This window comes from Pholcus phalangioides, unplaced genomic scaffold (genome assembly GCF_987345545.1).
Source record: "Pholcus phalangioides strain wild (caught in Gottingen) unplaced genomic scaffold, Ppha-v1.0 ptg000027l_1, whole genome shotgun sequence".
Lineage (NCBI taxonomy): Eukaryota > Metazoa > Arthropoda > Arachnida > Araneae > Pholcidae > Pholcus > Pholcus phalangioides.
Genome location: NW_028301617.1, coordinates 13,605,828 through 13,624,399, shown reverse-complemented (window position 1 = coordinate 13,624,399; position 18,572 = coordinate 13,605,828).

Below are 18,572 nucleotides of genomic sequence, written 5' to 3'. Positions count from 1 at the left end.
TAAATTTATTTATTAAAAAAATATTCAAACATAATGTACATAACTTTTCACATATTTTTCTACACCATGTAATCAATTATTACGCTGCTTTAGAGTACCAGTAAACTTTGGGAATTACAAAAAAAATATGCTTAAATAATAGAAATATAGTTCTTTTCTTGAAACTGCGTGACCCAACAGCAATTAATCTGGAAAAAAAATATATATATTCAAAAGCAATACTTTAAGAGAGCCAAGATAAAAACTCTACTGAAAATTGAAAATTACAATTATGGCAAAAAAATAGTCTACGCGTACATGGTAAATACCCATATTTCGTTATCTGTGACCCTAGTAATAGGTCAATACAGGGGCGCAACAAAATACTTTGTCCCCCGGGCAAGCCAGAATTTTGGTACCCCCTTGCATGTAGAAACAGTTAAAGGGTGAATTCTGCACCCCTTCTGGTCCAGCGCCTGGGGCACCAGACCCACATGCCGCCGCCCCCCCCTCCCGGTTGCAGCCATGGGCCAATAATAAGCTAATCTTAAAATCCTAATAAATGTATAAAAACATCACCACATTAGGATAGATAATCACCAATAAAATACACACATTGATTCCTTTTAATAAATATATTTGTCTGTAGCTAGTATCCTCCGAACCAAGCTTTCTCTCCTCATCTAAAAAGTAAACAAATAAGCAATGACGAGTAAAAATTAAACACAAACTTTTCTTAAAAATATAAAAGACACTGAGGCTCTATAACATTATTAGTGTAAGTGCATAATGTAATTTTTTCTGACACCACACAGTAATTCATTGTGTATAATAGATAGATGCCGATACGTATAGCAAACTATTTTCAGAATTTTACCATTACTCATCCAATAATTTAAAAGAATAATATAGAAATTGCAGGTGACTAAAAGATGAAAAAGACAAATATTTAAGATACCAAAAAAATACGAGAAAGACATATTTATGTAAAGATATTCAGATAAATTTCACTTAGTTTTAGAATCTTTCAAATTTCTCGTATTCAGAGGAATGAATGTGTGAAATGATGTTGGCAGAGTGATAAATAGTTACACCTGCGCACTCACTAAAGTGGGGGAGCCTATTTTATAACTTCAGTACCTAGATTGAGTATATATATATAGCTTAGTTACTATATAGCAGGTATTATATTTTTAAGATAGTTCACTAGACCCAATAATTAAGAATCTGTCTTTCATTATATATTGGTCATATCAACAAAATATGACAAATATTAAAAAAAAAAGTTATCCATATATAAGTCTACCAAACAATCCAAAAACGAATTCTAAGGAACACCTCCTTCTTGGCTAATAAATGAAATATAGTCAGCAATGAGGTTTGTTAAAAATTCATGATGGAAAAAAATTTAATTTAACCATGTTGAGGGACAGGGAAATCAAACAAGGCATTTTACCTGTTTCAGCAATTAACTTGCTATTTATGCTTCACACTCGTAACATGTCCCATATATGTACTTTGGTATTTAATTTCCAATTTGGACAAGCAAAAAGGATAAGTCCAGTGGCAAATTTCTGGTGCTCATTCACTAACAAAACAGTGTAGATTTGAACCTTCCGCTTTCGAAATTGCCTAGACGTGTATTGAGTGAGCTGTGCAATATAGAGCTTTTCTATGAATTTGTGAAAAAGAGCTTGAGATGGACGATCTGACTGAAATCTGTAATCCCTATAAAACACTCCCTACTAATCCCTGCCATTCACAATACTTGTTCATGAGTCTTTTTCTTCATTTAGTTAAAGGAAAAAACAGTTACTTGTAGCAGGACTTGACAAATCCCACCAGGGCGCCATGGCGATGAAATGTCATTACAGATTTTATAAAGTAAATCATGTGATAAGTAAATTTGAGTCTTTTAATTTCAAGGCCGCATGTGTCTCTTAAAGTAGGAAAAATATATAGAAAGTTGAAAAAAAAACATTATTCATTACCATTTTATTTGAGATTAAGATCACCCTTGGCTCCTAAGAAGTTTGACTGGCATTAATTTTTTTTCCCTCTTGATTTGTCAAACCCTGACTTCCATTTTTTTTGTTTGTTTACATTTTATATTTCGTATATCATTGAATCTATTGTTTACTTTTGTTTTACACATTACCAGTTTATTATTACTTCCATAATTTTTTTCATGCATGGTTATTTGTTTCTTGTTCAACGAAATTATCCTTTAATTAATCAAATTAGCAGTACATCTAAATGGTATGAACAGAGTTTTTGGAACATAACCAAGGTTGTGTGATGATAAAGGAAAAATATCAATGGAGATGTATTCCACATACTAGAAAGATAGGATGCAACAGTTCATATCTTTATCTTTAGTATATATTATCAGTGTGCTTACAATCTGGTCAATGAACTTAAAACCATTTTCATGAAATGGGGAAAATTCCACAGATGAATAAATAATTATAATAATACCACTTAAAACAATGGAGGCAGCACAAAATTTATATTGACGGGCAGTGTTTTGTGTGATTTGTTGTGAATTTGTGTATTGTGATAACAGACATCAGAAATAAGTGTATAGGTGGTGAATGAAAAAAAAACTGATTTTCAAAAAGGTTTTCCTTGCTATCATTATAACGTGTTTCGCAATTGCATATCTATGCAATGAGATATGGTGGTGACAGTTGACGAAACTTCGTCTACTGAAAATTATGCACACATTGTTGAGCTTAATACTCATTTAAAAAAGTAATTGTTACCCGTCTTTTGTATCACACTTACCAGAAAATCTGTTCATGCCAATGTCAATGTAAAAAAATATTAACATTTATAATGCGTTTTGACGGTTATAATGTCAATTTCTATTTTTTTATCTTTCTCATAGTAATTGCTAATTTGCCTCAAATAATACTCTCAGAACATATTAAATAGATAACAGACTGCTAAATAAATTCAATTGAATTTTTACCTCATCAGTTTTTTAATCTATGGCTTTTTTTAATTTGCTGAGCATCTAGTGTTTGAAACGGCAGGCTTTTCAAAGCATTAAAGGGATAAATAAAAGTAAGATAGCAATATAAAAAAAAACAGTACGTTATTGAATATTGAAGTTATTTTCATGTGTCTGTATGGTGTTGGGTCTGAGAAAAAAATTTCAACATTTCTTCTTCACAATACTTAAATGCGTTTTTCTCAAATTGATTACTGGCGAATGATTTGACATTGTTATGCAATTTTTCACACTTACTAAGCTATTATAGGGATATAGATAGAATTTTTGAGATTCATTGAAAATTTTTGAGATTCATTGAAAATTTTTGAGATTCATTGAAAATTTTAAAAATGTTTAAATTTAAGAAAAATTATAAAAATGTCTAAAATTTAATTCTTGAGAAAGAAGAAAAAACCAGTTTTTGCATGGGCAAAATTTAATCCATGAGGTATTTGTTTCAAAACTCATGCATGTAGTGCGAGTGAAAAAATTTAAAACCTTTTTCCAAGCAAGATAATGATTTAAGCTGAACATGCAATTAATTTTAAAATAGTAAGATTAAATTAATTCTTTGTAATTAATTTGCAAAGTAGTCACTGCATGTGCCTTGCAGGAAAGAGAGAGTGCTCACCAGTCCAGTAACACAAACTAATGATACCAATCACAATTTTGTAGTCTGTTAAAAGAATTATGGGGGACAGAAAATGAAATCAATTGAAATACGACGTCTATCACATTAATTTTTAATCCCATTAAATTTGATTTTCAGTGAAGATACAATTTTAGCAAATTACTCCCAATCTGCAAGCGATAAGTCGCCAAACCAGCAGAGCTCACTACAGCAAGCAAGGATAATTGAAGAACCGATTTCCAACTAATTTGAAATCACCTTGTTCTCTTAGTTGAAAATGCCAAAATTAAAACATTTCTATTTTCCACAGAAATATCACATGAAATTTTGCCTCAAAACATAAAAAATAAGTTAAAATTCACTATAACAGTAATTCGTCGTAGTAGCGATAAATCGCCAAACTAAGAGCCGAGAAAGCGAGCATTCCACGATAAATTCATAAATAATTTGAATTTAAATTAGTTCTCTTGGTCAAAATTATGTACCTATGCATCTTTTCACTTAAATCAAACGGAACAAAAAACCGGGAAAATGATTGAAAATCGCCATAACTTTTATATCTAAACACAACACGTGAGCAATGGCGCCAAATATCGTCTGCTACCTCCAAACGATTTATTTTTTCATATAGTTCTCATTTAAAATCATTATCACAAATACGATTTTGAAAAAATAAAATTCACGCAGAATAATTAAATTTAACTCACTTCACACAGGCGAGCTCCGTTTCCTGGTATGAAATTGTCTCTCCTGGAGTTCACGATCCACTTCTCGCGTCGTTCTTTTTCCGCCGGAAATCTAAACATTCTAAAACCTTTTTTTGTCGGAATGGGAACACTTTGGAGCCAAACAACGAGGCATTTCTGAAGTTATTTCACGAAAAAAATCGATAAAAACAACTAAAAACACAATAAATTTAACTAATATATAGGAGCGTTGAAAGGACCCTACAATGCGATGATAGTAAGCAGGTGCTACAAAAAGAATGCCGCATGCGCCAGCCTGTGTATTAAGGAGTTCTATCCTCCATGAACCATGACCGCAAAGCGCTTGAAGCTCTCTGCAACGCGCTTTGCATGACCCTACTCAGCAAAGCTGCATTAAGAGTCTTACAAGCGGCTTTGCTACTCAGCGAAGCACGATTGAACGTGTTTGTTTGTTCTTCATCTCTGCTTCGCACGTGTTTTTATAATTTTATTTTAACTCTCAGTTTTTTCGAATTTGTATTTTTATATATTTCTGATGCCATTCACGATAGTCGTGCCGAATTATAAATTAAATTGAAGGAATGATCCAAAAGTCGCCGTGCTCAGATGCCGAGAAATAGCATGCCATCGAAAGGTTTTCAAAATTACCAGCAATAGTAAGGTAAGGACGTTCTTGTATTACTTAATGTAATTTTCTTGAATTTTTCTGGTTATAAGAGCATTAGTCCACTAGTTTTATGATAATGTTGAAGGCTATTCCATGTCGAAAGTGCAAAATCGCTGATTTTTTTATGATATAATATAAATCAATATAGTATATAATATTTTTTTTTCCGTAACAACAAACTTCGATACAAATGAAAGTTTATTTAACTTTTTTTCTGTTGTTGTTTTATTAATCTAAATCCAATAATTAAAAACTCATCATTGTTCAAAATTGAACAGATGAGGTACAGCATTTGTGTTTAGATTACATGTTTCACATATTACTCAATTTTTTGTCCATTTGAAAAAAATTTTCTTATTTTATCTTTACATAATTTTAAAGAGTTAACATTAGTTCAATTTCTTACTTACAATGAACTCAATGAAAATTAGGCATGCATTAATAAAGGGGAATTGTTCACCTTGGGAATTTTTTTTCCTTTCTTAATTTTCAATTTTTTTTAAAGAACTTAATCATTATGAAAATTTGTCATATACTTTCAACATTGTAAATATTATGAAGCAGTTCTAATTTTTTATGCTTAAATATTTTCAAAAATATTTTTTAGAAAACTTATTGTTTCAAGATGTACCTACAAGTAAGAAATTTTGTGATAGTAGAGAGAGAAAAAAATTTGTAATCATAATAAAATTATATTATTTTCAAAATAAACTGATTTAATGCCATAAATTTTTATAAGAGCTCTTTTCTCTCATCTTACAGGTATGTAAACCACATTTCAAGCCAGATTCTCAACAAGCTATTTATGAACCCTGAAGAAGCGTTCCTGATTTCATATCTGCTCAGTATCAAACACGGTCGGGATTCAACGACATCTATTAACGAATTCAACAAGCTTCCTGATCGGCAAATCTACGGATACAGTAAGGTCTCGAGAAACTGTCTCTATGATGGATGTATCACTGTTGGATCACTTCGACCATCGGTGATGCCTTTCAAAGATCAAGTGTTATACTCTGACAGTTTGCTCGACTTCTGCCAATCTGCCAGAGATAGTTGTGTAGTCACACTATGAAGACTTCCAAGAGCCTTTAGAAGCAGACTTAAGAATTAGGTTCCCTTGTAACTTTGCACGTATAATTACAACAATTATTACAGGGCAGGAGTATGTTCGTGATTGCTAGGTTGCCAGGGAGTTGCTCTTTCATATCCATCGAGACAGGTCACAAATTTTTTTACTTATGGTCAATTCAGATGGTTCTTCCATGTGTTTTTGTACACTGGGACTCTTGTGTTTCATTGTTCCACACTTCAAAACAAGCCAGAGAGAAAAAGAATATGAAACCGGTAGGAGTATTTGAAATGTGTAAACAACAAGCTTATATAGTATTTAATATAATGAACTTCTTGATATTTGAGATTATTGGACACTAGTAAATAACAAAGACTGTGGTATGTTTCTTCATATAGTAGATTCCCAATCCAAAGATGATGAAATCATCTGTTGCTAGTGACAATGATTTAAATGTTTCGGCGATATGTAGCATATCCTTAATCACCACTAACATCAATTAACTCCATGTCGCGTAAGAATAGCACATGAAATAACATGCAATTTATTGATTGAAAGGGAGATTTTTCTATCAGATAGATGTGAAAACATTTATGGATAACACTATGAGGTCACGTATGTGAGTGTATGTTTTATTACTGATGCATTCTCAAATACTTTCTATTAAAAAATGACTTGTGATGAATTTGAAACAAAAAGGAAAAAATGCCAAGTGAAAGGTAATAGAAAAATGTAAAACTTTCTAAATATTCGAAGAGGTGACCAACGATGAAGGTAAACAATAAGGAAAAGCCATGAATTTCTAATGGTTTTTGGAAATTTTCAAATTTTGAGTGAGGAACTCTGTTTCAGAGTAAAAAAAATCGTGACCCCCCCCCCCCCCTAATCGAGTTTTAGGAAAACTCGATTTTTTTTAAAAAAATCTCATACTTATAGAAATATCTGTACAGAATGATTGTTTTTTTTTTTTTTTTCAAATAGAAAAAAAATTAAGGAATTAAGATGACTCTCTACAATGTGTGTGTGAAGATCTATGAAATCATTGTTTAATTGGAAAAGAAAAGTGAATAGTGCATAACTGATAAGAAAGGGCAAACGAATTTTTTTAAAAATGAGTCTAATGTGTTTATTGTTGAAAAATATCGATGTCTTTTAAGAAAATTTCCTGACTGGTTACGTGATTCAATTTCTTCAGGGAGAAAAGAAACGAGATCAGATCGTAAGGCTTAAGGAGGTGGAGGTTTAGCACTACTTCCAGTGATGTCACAACGCTACGCGAAGGCCGGTTATATAGGAGGTCGTGCATGGAGTCCCTGGATGAGTGTGTGGTAACAAAACTGAACCAAACAACCAAGGCAGAAAAAGACACAAAAACCAAACGAGAGAAAGAAAAAGGAGGAGAAAAAAAGAAAGAACTCACAAAAAACGTTGACAGAGGGTAACAAACTTCTCAAAGCTACAGATAATACTCTCAGGCTTGCCTGAACAGAATTCGGACCAACAACTAACTGGTGGAAAAAGAGAACTAAAAGTTGAGAAACGAACCTGAGAGAACCTAATACAAGAAAACGTGAGGGAAAAAAAGTGAGAGGAAGGTACATTGCATTGTAGACAAAGAGGGTTAGCTATTTTCCTAATACGATGGAGGTAATCATTCAAGGGAGCGAAATTCTCTATTGCAAATGAGTTTCTAAAACAAGCATTCCAACCTTCCATTCGAAAAAAAAGAGAAGTTCTGGCAGCAGTTACAGAAGGAGCCAAACTCAGGAATAGATAAGAAAACAGCATTACGGATATTTTCCTTGAAATGGCGAGAGTAAAGAGAACGAATGTTCTCCACATAAATGCTAGAGGGTAGTAGATCAACAGTGGAAGAAGCTACAGTTCGAACATGATTGTCAATTGTCTCATTAATGGCAATGCCTGAATGACTTGGAACCCAAATCACTGATATGCTGTTTACCAATGAACTAGTATGAACAAGTTGAGCATACAAGAGATGAGACATCGTAGAAAAACAAAGCTCTTTAATACGTTTGAGTGTAACCACTGAGCTATAAGTAAACTGGAGTGAAGACTTTCTATACAATAACACAGACGTGCTTGAGTAGACGCGGAGGAATACAAAAGTGGGCGTGACGGAGCGAAATAGGCAAAACATTGCTTATTTCAGCATGTAAACAATGGGGGAAACGTCCATCGTCAGTATTTTTTTCAGTTGTTTTCATATTTTTGCATTAGTATAGTCGTCCATCTGCACATACACAAATGTTTATATCGTGTTCTACCTATATTTGTACCAACCGATGGAGAAAATTGAAGGAAGATGGAAATAAACTTCGGTTTCATAGGTAAGTGCAAGTAGTTTTATATTAAAAGATGCATTCATTTTTATACTATAATTGTAAAATTAAATGCATGTAGTTTTCATTTCACATTCAATTTTGGTTTGATGAGCATTAATTCGAAATAACAAATTAATTTCACATGAATTTTAAACCTCATAAATATTTTTTTAAATCGTGTAGAAATTTCTTATTACTATTTGGGTTAGAATTTTTATGACAGAAAAACTGGCGAAGTATATATATGCTTCATTAAAAATTGCATTCCATAATCCCTCGTAAATTAAAGGAACAAAGGACCTAAACTTTTCTATTTCTGGTAAAAATAATTTTGGGAAGATAATGTGACAATGAGGAATGGTAAAATGCAATTAATATTATTTACATAATCAGTTTTTGTTTAAATATTAAAAGCGAAATATGCAAAATCATAAATGTATCATAATCATCAAAGTGTTATAATTATGTTTATACTATCTAATTACATTATCAATGTATTATAATTATCAAACAATTATCATTGTTAAGCTACTATTACGAACAATGATTGATTGATTCTATTGCTTTTTTGAAGCCTGGTAATGACTACACTTTTTTTTGTAATAAAAGTCTCTTCGAAACTCAGACGTTCTTAAACAATTCATGAAAGTGAAAAGAAAGTCGTGGCATCCAACTAAAGCATCTGTTCTTTCTACTGAGCATTTCACAGCTCTGACATATACAAGTCTTCAACGATATTTGAAAGATGACGCTGTTCCGGTTTTGCATTGTAAATTATTTCATAGCAAACATATAAGTGCTCTTGTGAATTGCGATTTTAACATTCCAAATTATGCTTTGTGGCACTGTTTGTAAATTGTTTATTGAAAAACTTGTATGTGTACGTTGTTGTATGTATAATGTTTGAAAAAATTATTCAAAACTTTTTTTCTCTCTAATTTTCATCTCATTTCTTGCATTGAAAGTTGTTTTTTCAGCAGTTAATTCGCGGAAATATTCACTGTTACGAATTTTCGAAGTGGAAGCTTTCAACAAAATGCTAAACATAATGTTAGAAATGTATGTTGTTGTTTTTTTTTATAAGAAAAACAGTTCTTCTTAAGTTTTTGAAAAAAAGGTATTTTTCTTGTAAGAAAGTGAGTATTCATTTTTATAAAAAAGAAATTAAGATGAATAATGCATAATTATTGGCCGAAAATCGAAAAAAAACGGAATTTACAGGTCTCGTATTTAGAATTGTCCCATTGCATTAACACGGTCAGGAAATGTTTTGCCAATCTCGCTCCAAAAGGGTGTGATGCGGTCGCGTAAGCGACGGCTCGCGCAGTCCTCACTCCACTTTCCTTAGCTCAGTGAGTGTAAAGGGCCCTACACACGCTCAGTTATACCTGCGCAGTTATACCTGTACAGGCGTAAATGCGCAGGCATAACTGAACGGTTCGATGCATCCACACCATTCAGTTATACCTGTGCAGGCGAAGCTTCTGGAACCGGTTCTAGGCAATCTGTGGGGATATTTTCATTCTTCGATCTCTGTCTTCGCGGTCTTTTGATCAGTTCGGATTTTTTCATAGGCTATAAAGTTCGGAATTTTCTAGTATGATTTCCACAGATGATGCTTTGGGTGTAGTTGGATTGGTTATGGCTCTGAAAGTTATTAACTAAAAAAAAAGAAGAAAAAAACGGGTAACGTGGTGCAGAGATTGGTTAAAAAAAGGGCAACAATATTCGCACGTTAAATTATTACAGGAATTGTGATTTGCACCAAAAGATTGGCATAATTTTCTCAGAATGGATCAAGATACCTACTCAAAGCTTTTTTCTTTCAATTCCTTTCGGAAATTGCTTCGCAAACTGTTTATTTTTTTAACAACACTGTCTCTGTTCGCTAGAGGATCTATTTCTCTCATTTTCCACACCAATTCCTCATAACTATCATCTTTCTTAATTTTGTTATGGTAATCTTTAGTTTTCACCTGCCGCAAGCATTTCTTATTCCTATAAATTTCAATAAATTCTTCCAAACATTCGCGCTGTCCGTTTCGAAGATCACTCGTCATTGTAAACCTCGAGTCGTGAAAACTAAACTCAACTCTGTTCAGTTTAGTTTTCATGTTCAACTAAACTCTGGTGGGGAGTGTTGAAATCGGTATTTCCCAAAGTAGTACTATTCAGGCTATGAATGGACACAAGGGGGTGATGGGGGGACGAGAGGAAAACATCAGTTTTCGAAAACTCAGACCATTTTACCAAGGAAGCCTTTGTAATATGGGCCTTGGGCAAAAAAGAAAAGAAAACTAATATTGCACACAGAAATTCGTACTTGTTTCATCAGAGCTAAAGTGTTTTTTTCTCCCTTTGAATGTGCGCTGTACATTCCAGATGTATTGTAACTGTAAATTGATCGGTAAAGCCTACTGTCACAGATCTCCACACCATCTGGGGTCCTGCATCCCCGGGGGATGGTTTTACGCAGAATATTGTCATTATTCGAGCCATTTCCCCCCAACCCCCACAAAGATGGGATTGGGATCAGGATTCTGGTTTCAGAGCCCGAGACGATTCCAATCATTCTTTTTTTCCACGTTAAAAAATTCACTATAGTGGTGGCTCGGCAAAAAGAATAGCCTCTGTGCCCTGCGGCAGGATGTGGGTGGGGAGGGGCAGAAGGGGGGGGGGTGACGCCCAAGAGCCGCGACGCACACTTTGAGGAAGACTGCTGTATGCTGTAACGGAAGATGTTTGTTGAATCTACACCATAAGTACAATAATGTATTTTTTACTCCTTCAAAATTTTGATGTTACTAAAACCTCTTATAATGACGGATTTTCATGACTTAAGTAAAAGGCACTACTGCCTACTCATGCTTATCAAGAATGCTATCCATATCTACAGTGATTATGACAATACGTATAGGCAATAAAAGAGAAATTTTGGTATTACAATCGATGCCCGATATAACGACCCTTTCGTCCCGTCGAGAATGGACGTTATATTTGGAGCAAGGTCGTAGCGAGGGGGAGACTTGGGGGTGTGGTTGGGCCTGATTGGGACGGTCGTTATATAAGTAAAACATAAAACATTTGGGACTTACCCTAACAGTCTTTGTCGCTATAACGTGAATGATCGTTATAACGTGAAGTTGTCATAACGAGCGTCAACTGTATCTTCGAAAACAAGCATCGTTTCTCCTCTGAATATACAGATAGGGAATACACGCTCCTTCAGCATCGTATGATAGCATTTATACGAGTTTTCTGAAAAAGTTACTAAATCTGAGCAAATATTGTCCTGGTTATCTTGTTAGACTTGAGCTTGGTCGCCGCCCCATTGCCACTCAAATGTTTAACGAACTTATCTCGTACTGGCTTAGGCTTCAAAAAATGGACGAAAATCGTCTACCAAAAATTTGCTTACTTGAACTCTGCCGGCACACAGATTCGGAAAACTGGGCGAATTCAGTCAAGACCCTTCTGAATAACTGCGGTCGACCTGATATCTGGTGTACACCCACTCCTTACCTCACTCCAGTAGTTCTAACATCCCTTACTTATAATTTTACTGATATCTCTCTCCAAGAAGACAAATCTCGATTGTCTGCTTCAACATTATTTCATTTTGCCGATAATTTTGAATTTTCGCTGTCCCTACAGTCTTACCTTCTCTTCAATCTCCCCTTGGCGGTCCGTAAGAATATGGCCAGGCTTCGGCTTTACCCTTTTAATGTTTATACTAACAAAGGCATATTGCACAAATTTAACCCTGATGAACCTTGTCAGTATTGCAATCAACTAAATAGCTACAATGATCTTTTTCACCTTCTTAAGGAATGCACATTCTTTGCCCTTCAAAGACATACTCATATCTCTAAATACCTTCGCCATACCTACTCCCGATCAAACTTTTATCTAATGTTTAGCAACCCCTCTCCTTCTATGTGTCTACATTTTTTTCGATTTATCGAGGATATATCAAAAATTCTATTTTTCTTGGGGCAGTAGTTTCGACGCCCTTTCTGTTGTTGTTTGCTCCATATCTTTGCCCATGCGCCAGGTAACATTCTATTTATTTATTCTATTTATTTTATTTATTTATTTATTTATTTTTTAAATCTATCTGGATTCGAAACTATATTATGCATTTATATTTCTTGTGTTCAAACCTTATGCATTTGTACCTGTCTTGTGTATCTCCAATAATTTAATTACTAATATTTGTACTTGCCATCCACTGGTGTACTGATAGGCACGATTGTGCAAATCATTAAAAGTTCAGTTCAGTTCAGTTGGGCCTGATTGGGACGGTCGTTATATAAGTAAAACATAAAACATTTGGGACTTACCCTAACAGTCTTTGTCGCTATAACGTGAATGATCGTTATAACGTGAAGTTGTCATAACGAGCGTCAACTGTATCTTCGAAAACAAGCATCGTTTCTCCTCTGAATATAAAGATAGGGAATACACGCTCCTTCAGCATCGTATGATAGCATTTTCTTCTCGCGATAGCGTTGATTTAAAAAAAATAATTTTTTTGACTTGAAAATTTTTATGGTAACTTACGTAGTGTTTTTCCTTGAAAGAAAACTGCATTTTCAACCGACCTCTTACGATTAATTGAACTCAATTAGAAATTGACTTATTATTAAGCATAGTATATATATTAATAGTATTACTCAATGATATAATTATAGTATCAATCGTATATCTCTCTCAAAGAATTTTTCAATTGTTTTCTTACGTTTAACTAGCGTAATTTCATCTGAATTTTTTTCTTTCAATGTTTGAGCTGATAGTTAAAATTCGTTGCAATCTGACGAGATGTGTCCAAAAAACAAATTCAATGAGATTCATTAGGAATTACATGTAAAAGAAAATAATAAATTGCAGTGATTTTTGTCCTGTTGATGCTTTGCTGGTTTTTCTGTCAAGAAAAGGAGTAGGAATCCTGCGTTTGTAATTGCAAACAATGGCAAACATTAACTGACTCGTATAAACACCTGCTTGATTTCTAGGAATCTTGATTTCTAAAGGAAGTACGTTTGAAAGAATATAAAATAATCTGATGTCACGGGGCCCCTAAAATCTCCAAGAATCCTGGTTAAAAACCTCTTCTCTAAATAATCAATAAACGATTAATAGTCATAGCACATTATTTGAATATAGAGTTTGTGTGTTTCGGTGCATAATTTCGGGCAAATTTATTGAAAAGAGTGATTTCAGAAACAAAATTGCGAATTTCAACAACGGTCGAAATATTTCTAAAATTTTATTTCGATTTTTTTATTCGATATGAAATTGTAAGAAAATATCGTGAAAATTACGCCATTAGAAAAATTTCTTCTAATTAAATGGAATCCCTCTCCGAAACAAGTTATTCAGTTATTATTGTTCTATTACATTATCAGTGAAAAAAAAAAGAGGGAAGAAAGAAGGGCGAATATAAGAAAGCGGGAAAAAATAACTGCGCAGTTATACCTGATGGCCCATACACACGCTCAGTTATACCTGCGCAGGCGCAACTGTACAGTTATACCGAATCGAAAAACCATTCCCTTCAGGTCGCCTGTGCAGGTCAACTGACGGCCCCTACACACGCTCAGTTATGCCTGCACAGTTGGCCTGTACAGGCATAACTGCGCACGTATAACTGAGCGTGTGTAGGGCCCTCGTGTGTGGTTTTTCGATTCGGTATAACTGTACGGTTATGCCTGCGCAGGTATAACTGAGCGTGTGTATGGGCCATCAGGTATAACTGCGCAGTTATTTTTTCCCGCTTTCTTATATTCACCCTTCTTTCTTCCCTCTTTTTTTTTTCACTGATAATGTAATAGAACAATAATAACTGAATAACTTGTTTCGGAGAGGGATTCCATTTAATTAGAAGAAATTTTTCTAATGGCGTAATTTTCACGATATTTTCTTACAATTTCATATCGAATAAAAAAATCGAAATAAAATTTTAGAAATATTTCGACCGTTGTTGAAATTCGCAATTTTGTTTCTGAAATCACTCTTTTCAATAAATTTGCCCGAAATTATGCACCGAAACACACAAACTCTATATTCAAATAATGTGCTATGACTATTAATCGTTTATTGATTATTTAGAGAAGAGGTTTTTAACCAGGATTCTTGGAGATTTTAGGGGCCCCGTGACATCAGATTATTTTAGTATTCTTTCACATATACTTCCTTTAGAAATCAAGCAGGTGTTTATACGAATCAGTTAATGTTTGCAATTGTTTGCAATTTCAAACGCAGGATTCCTACTCCTTTCTTGACCGAAAACCAGCAAGCATCAACAGGACAAAAATCACTGCAATTTATTATTTTCTTTTACATGTAATTCTCAATGAATCTCATTGAATTTGTTTTTTGGACACATCTCGTCAGATTGCAACGAATTTCAACTTTCAGCTCAAACATTGAAAGAAAAAAATTCAGATGAAATTACGCTAGTTAAACGTAAGAACAATCGAAAAATTCGTTGAGAGAGATATACGATTGATAATATAATTATATCATTGAGTAATACTATTAATATACATACTATGCTTCATAATGAGTCAATTTTTTAATTGAGTTGAATTAATCGTAAGAGGTCGCGTGAAAATGCAGTTTTCTTTCAAGGAAAAACACTACGTAAGTTACCGTAAAAATTTTGAAGTCAAAAAAAATATTTTTTTTAAATCGATGCTATCACGAGAAGAAAACGCTATCATACGATGCTGAAGGAGCATGTATTCCCTATCTGTATATTCAGAGGAGAAACGATGCTTGTTTTCGAAGATACAGTCGACGCTCGTTATGACAACTTCACGTTATAGCGATCATTCACGTTATAGCGGCAAAGACTGGTAGGGTAAGTCCCAAATGTTTTATGTTTTACTTATATAACGACCGTCCCAATCAGGCCCGACCACACCCCCAAGTCTCCCCCTCGCTACGACCTTGCCCCAAATATAACGTCCATTCTCGACGGGACGAAGGGGGTCGTTATATCGGGCGTCGATTGTAATACCAAAATTTCTCTTTTATTGCCTATACGTATTGTTATAATCGCTGTAGATATGGATAGCATTCTTGATTAGCATGAGTAGGCAGTAGTGCCTTTTACTTAAGTCATGAAAATCGGTCATTATGAGAGGTTTTAGTAACATCAAAATACATTATTTTACTTATGGTGTAGATTAAACAAACATCTTCCGTTACAGCAGTCTTCCTCAAAGTGTGCGTCGCGGCTCTTGGGCGTCACCCCCCCCCCACATCCTGCCGCAGGGCACAGAGGCTATTCTCTTTGCCGAGCCACCACTATAGTGAATTTTTTAACGTGGAAAAAAAGAATGATTGGAATCGTCTCGGGCTCTGAAACCAGAATCCTGATCCCAATCCCATCTTTGTGGGGGTTGGGGGGAAATGGCTCGAATAATGACAATATTCTGCGTAAAACCATCCCCCGGGGATGCAGGACCCCAGATGGTGTGGAGATCTGTGACAGTAGGCTTTACCGATCAATTTACAGTTACAATACATCTGGAATGTACAGCGCACATTCAAAGGGAGAAAAAAACACTTTAGCTCTGATGAAACAAGTACGAATTTCTGTGTGCAATATTAGTTTTCTTTTCTTTTTTGCCCAAGGCCCATATTACAAAGGCTTCCTTGGTAAAATGGTCTGAGTTTTCGAAAACTGATGTTTTCCTCTCGTCCCCCCATCACCCCCTTGTGTCCATTCATAGCCTGAATAGTCCTACTTTGGGAAACACCGATTTCAACACTCCACCAGAGTTTAGTTCGGAGTTCAGTTTTGTTTTCACGACTCGAGGTTTATAATGACGAGTGATCTTCGAAACGGGCAACGCGAATGTTTGGAAGAATTCATTGAAATGTATAAGAATATGTGGAAAATGAGAGAAATAGATCCTCTAGCGAACAGAGACAGTGTTGTTAAAAAAATAAGCAGTTTGCGAAGCAATTTCCGAAAGGAATTGAAAGAAAAAAGCTTTGAGTAGAGGTATCTTGATCCATTCTGAGAAAATTATGCCAATCTTTTGGTGCAAATCTCAATTCCTGTAATAATTTAACGTGCGAATATTGTTGCCCTTTTTTTAAACCAATTTTTGTACCACGTTACCCGTTTTTTTCTTTTTTTGTGAGTTAATAACTTTCAGTGATATAGCCAATCCAACTACACCCAAAGCATCATCTGTGGAAATCATACTAGAAAATTCCGAACTTTATAGACTATGAAAAAATCCGAACTGATCAAAAGACCGCGAAGACAGAGATCGAAGAATGAAAATATCCCCACAGATTGCCTAGAACCGGTTCCAGAAGCTTCGCCTGCACAGGTATAACTGAACGTGTGTAGGCCCGTTAATCAAGATCAACTCTCAATAAAAACAAAGTTCTTAGTTGTTGTTGTCTTACGATTTTTTTGAAATGATCTTCTATATTACGTGACGTCATCGTCTGATTTTGAACATTTCTCACTTTCCAATTTTTTTTTCCATTTTCATCCCTCGTTAAACTTTCTGTGAAATTATTCTTATTAAAATAAATCTAAATCTGTTTTCTCAAATTTTTTGATTAATTTTCCAAGGTTGATTTATTCCATTATTTTTCATTTCACGGCAAAAGTGTCCTCTACCGAAAAACCGAATTGTCGTCTGCTCATCATCGTATTTACTAGTGATATTATAATAATTTTCTGGGAGTGTTAGGATGAAACTCTTATCGGAATTTCCTGTCATGATTCAAACATGCAGCTTATATTAGGGGTCATTCAAGTATTACGTCAGCATCGAGGGGGAGGGGGTTTCGGATTTGCTGACTTTTGATGTCAAGGGGAGGAAGGGGTTTGAAGGTTGCTTACGTCTTCACCACCCCTTTTTGAAGATATGAAATTTTCTAAGCTGCTGACGGGGGAGAGGGTCAAAAATGGCTGAAAATCAGCTTACGTAATACTTGAATGGCCCCTTACTGGAGAGAGTATGACGTCATCGGTCTTCGCTTTGTCAGTGCTGAGACAATACCTTCTAAAGAAGGCTCTAGAAGGTGTTGGCTCAAAACGGTGTCCCCCAACATCTTTCGACGGAAGATCAGGTGACTTGGTGAAAACACACACAATCCCCCGTTATTTTCTTATATGGCATCCATAGGAATTTAAAACAATAAATGAAAGAAATAATTTCAGCATCGATGAGATAGTTCCAGAATTAATGAAAGAGATCATTCTAGAATTAATGAAAGAGATCATTCTAGAATTAATGAAAGAGATAATACTAGAATTAATGTAGATAATTTCAGCATTGATAAAAAAAAGTGATAATTCCAAAATTAATGAAAGCGATAGTTTCAGCATTAATGAAAGATAATTCCAGAATGATGAAAGATAATTCCAGAATGATGAAAGATAATTCCAGAATGATGAAAGATAATTCCAGAATTAAGGAAAAGAGATAATTCCAGCTAATGAAAGATAATTTCAGATTGATGGAAGTGATAATTCCAAAATTAATGAAGGATTTAATTTTAGAATTAATGAGATATGATTTCAGAATTAATGAGATATGATTTCAGAATTAATGAGATATGATTTCAGAATTAATGAGATATGATTTCAGAATTAATGAGATATGATTTCAGAATTAATGAGATATGATTTCAGAATTAATGAGATATGATTTCAGAATTAATGAGATATGATTTCAGAATCAATGAAAGAAATAATTCCAGCATTGATGAAAGAAATAATTCCAGCATGAGGCTTTTCGAACTGACGCCATGATCATCATCAGCATCACTCCTGCGGTACATACACTGGATGATCCCCATAGAGATCAATGTTAAAATTGCTGATTTTAGCGTTTAAATGCGGAAATTAAGTAGGGTTTTCCGCCACATCAACAATTTTAAAAATTGAATTGAATTTTTGATTTTCGAAATATTGAGTTCTCTTAGAGGTACGGAGCCTAGAAAATTAAATATAAACTAACGAGCCAGACCCACCTTTCAGCTGGATATTCATGCAATAACATTGATTTCAAATTTTTATTTATATCTTCTTAAGCACGAAAATGAGAATTAATGTCTCCGTATTGTCTTATATTATCCACTTGCATCAATCCATATAGTTTAGGATGTTTTCAAATTAATTATGGGCTCATA